This window comes from Hyperolius riggenbachi, chromosome 1 (assembly GCF_040937935.1).
Source record: "Hyperolius riggenbachi isolate aHypRig1 chromosome 1, aHypRig1.pri, whole genome shotgun sequence".
Classification (NCBI taxonomy): domain Eukaryota; kingdom Metazoa; phylum Chordata; class Amphibia; order Anura; family Hyperoliidae; genus Hyperolius; species Hyperolius riggenbachi.
This window is the reverse complement of record NC_090646.1, coordinates 663,429,329-663,433,327: the sequence shown is the minus strand read 5'-3', so window position 1 is coordinate 663,433,327 and position 3,999 is coordinate 663,429,329.

The following is a 3,999-nucleotide window of genomic DNA, read 5'->3' as shown; positions in this document are numbered from 1 at the left end:
CCGGGACTCCAGGCGGATTGCTGAATTTTTTAGGCCGCTGCTAGCAGCGGCCACTGTAATAATTTTTCTGGTGCGTGTACATGACTGCCTAATTTTTCTGGCTGCACTGCGGGCAGCTGCAACAACAAAAGAAAAGGCATGTACATGCGCCCATTCCCCTTCGTGATCATTACCTTGCCGTGGTGAAGGGGCTTGCGTATCACAATGAAGCAATGACCGGCGCCTCGATGAGTGTCTCGGGGGGCACACAAAAGATAATAAGGTCGTTGCTTCATTGTGGTCAGACCAAATTTGATCAGCTGGACAGTCACTGTTCTGTCATTCAGCTACATCAGCCAGGCGACCATATGGGCTGTAAAGCCACCAAAACCTGCACTCTCGCCATGGTGCGCACCAGTCCAGCACGGCCGTCACTACACAAACAGCTGTTTGCGGTGCGTTACACGGTGAGTTTGGTGTGTCAGTGTGAAGCAGTACCTTAATTACACTACCTGATTGATGTATACACATGCAAGATGTTTGAAAGCACTTTAGGCCTGTCATTTAGCATTCAATGTGATTTCTGCCCTTAAAACGCTGCTTTGCGTCAAATCCAGATTTTCCCCGGGACTTTTGGCGTGTATCCCACTCCGCCATGCCCCCCTCCAGGTGTTAGACCCCTTGAAACATCTTTTCCATCATTTTTGTGGCCAGCATAATTTTTTTTTTCAAAGTTAGCATCCCCATTGAAGTCTATTGCGGTTCGCGAACTTTAACGCGAACCGAACGTTACGCGAAAGTTCGCGAACCCGGTTCGCGAACCTAAAATCGGAGGTTCGGCCCAACTCTAATGAAGACCTTCACCGATCTCTGCTGAGATCTAGCTGTTTTTATGTATCTTTTATCTCAGATATATTTGGCTTCCCTCTGCAGTGATAGAGGGCAGATGTTATAGAGGCATAATAATGAATGTATACAATTTCCTATCCTAGGTCCCGCCTCTTCTCTTGTTTGTTCTGTAGAAGTCTTCCCCTTCACCAGCACTGTGTCAGCCCTGTTTCCCATGTCACAATGCCCATCTAAAATAATGCTTGTCGTTAATCCCAGCAATGTATACAGCTGTACTAAAGTGATTGCTAATTACTTATATGAGTGGAGTTTAACTTTAATATCCATAAAATGTCAACAAAATAAAATATCGGACATATTGTTGCTTGCCGGATTCAGGCCAAATTGCCTCGAATATCACCAATTCGATATAGCCTGAGAAAAATATTAGCAATATATATAAGCCAGATCTGTAAGGAGAGGCTGGTGGACTAGACCATCAGGGTGGTCTGCCCAAAGGGGCAGCTTATATGGAAAAGGGGTTGCTGCAAATGGGTAACAACACATCCAAGAGGGAAGATGCTGCCCAAGGGAGCTATACATGGAATGGGGGGCTGCACATGGAATGGGAGGGGGCTGCTGTACATGGATGCTACTCATGCAATCGGGGCAGCACACGGCATTGGAAAATGGTAGGCTGGCTGCTGCACATATAATGGGGAAAGGGGGAGGGTTAGCTATACACAGATGTTACATATGGAAGAGGGGGCTGCACATACTGTAGAATAGGAGGAAAGCTGCTGCACAAATAAGTTACACCAGAAAGAAGGGGCTGCACATCGAAGGGGAGGGCGGGGCTGCTGAATGTGGATGTTACACATGGAAGAGCGGGCAGCACATGCAATGGGAGGGGCTTATGCACATGGATGTTCCTCATGCAATAGAGGGCAGTACATGGCATTGGAGGATGGCTGCTGTGAATATAATGGGGAAGGTGGGGTGTGGCTGTACACAGATGTTACACATGGAAGAGGGGGCTGCACACAGAATAGGAGGAAAGCTGCTGCACGTATAAGTTACACATGAACTAAGGGGCTGCACATGGAATGGCCACAGTTGCCATACGTTGCCAATTCGTCAACAGATGATGAATATGGACAATAGATGCCCAAGATAGAGGAGAAGGTAGAAACCGCTCACCCCAGATAGAGCAGTGCCAGACCAGGGTAGCTAATCCCATGCAAACTTGAAGAACGGAGAAGGTCCGCACAATGCTCCTAAGATCCTTGGTCTTTATTTATGGACGTATCCAAGAAAGGTCAACACATAAATCCAGCTGACATGTTTCGGACCAACTGGTCCTTAATCATAGCCAGAGTGCAAATGGTACAAAGCCTCCTATATACCCTCCTCCGATGGGGTGGGTGGCCCCCGGGAACACGCCCAGGGAAACACCCCTAGCCCCACACACAGGAAGGGATACATACAATGTAAAATAAAAGCAAAAAATGAACATTACTGCTTGATCCATGGCTAGAAATTGGGTCAAAGCAGGAGGCATACAGGCATAACATACAAAATACCAATCAAATCCAACACCAAAATATATGTTAGAAAAATGATAATAAAAGTTATAAAAATATATAGAAATTGTGAATTGTACAATTAAAACAAAAAGATGCCCAAGATATGAGTGTAACAAACTCTTAAAGATCTCAACCTGAAGGGAGGGTACGACATTAGAGCTGAGGCTCTCCCTGAAGGAGTAGATAGTCCAACCATTTTACTGAAGAGTAGAAATCTGGCAGAACACGATTCTTTCAGCGCACTTGAATACTACCGACAAACAGACTGCATACCTGCATTCAACAGGGATCCATGAGTCGGCAGATATGAGACATGAGTACTATTACAGTGTTACTTCAGGTTTGGAAAAGGTCCACTTTGTCTGGATACTTCCCAGAACGGTGTCAGGCTGAGCCCAACAACCTCTGCAAACATGGCCAACCTAGTAGCTTCCTAACCCATCAGATATGAAGAAAATATGGCAATAATTAATTACTGTAACCCATACAGTTAGGTCAGCTGTTGCTGGCAAAAGCAGCTCGGTGTGTACAACTCATGTAAGAATCAGACAATCTCCCTTGTAGTTCCTGGCAGAGAGAAAAGTGAAAATCTTGTGCCCATTCAATCTGATCTTAACGATTTCTGTCAACCTTAAAGAGAATCTGTATTGTTAAAATCGCACAAAAGTAAACATACCAGTGCGTTAGGGGACATCTCCTATTCCCCTCTGTCACAATTTCGCTGCTCCCCGCCGCATTAAAAGTGGTTAAAAACAGTTTTAAAAAGTTTGTTTATAAACAAACAAAATGGCCACCAAAACAGGAAGTAGATTGATGTACAGTATGTCCACACATAGAAAATACATCCATACACAAGCAGGCTGTATACAGCCTTCCTTTTTAATCTCAAGAGATCGTTTGTGTGTTTCTTTCCCCCTGCAGCTATCTTCCACTGAAATGTCAGGCTGTTTCTTCCTGCAGAGTGCAGACAGCTCTGCCTGTATGTAATTCCTCAGTATGTGAAAGCCCAGCCAGCTCAGAGGAGGATTTATCCAGCTTGTAAAAGATAATAGAGCAGAGAGAAGCTGCACTAATCTAAATAACACACAGGCAGTGTGCAGAGAGGGGCCTGGAGGGGGGAGATGCATCACAGAACCACAACACTGAAGAACTTGGCAGCCTTCCAGACACAGGCCGACAAGTCTGACAAGAGAAAGATAAGTTGATTTATTACAGAGATGGTGATAGTAGAACGTGCTGCAGTAAGCCAGGGCACATTAGAATAGATCTTGGAACTTGTAGGATGGAAGAAAACTGGATGAAATTTTTGTTACGGAGTCTCTTTAAAAGCAGATGGATGAGTTGTTAATCAGCAGGGGTGCTGGAACAAGTGCTATTTGAAGGCCCCCTTTGAAGTGACTTGCACAACTTGCTCATAGTATTCAATATCAATTGACTTTCAAAAATATGAACAAACTAAAAATTACCTGAAGATTTTAAAACCTTTAGATCATGTTCAAATAGTATAAAACATAACTTTGAATTACAAACTTCGCAAATATAAAGATGTGACAACATATAATAAAAACAGTCCTTGTGCCATGTAACAATATCAAACACAAAAAGG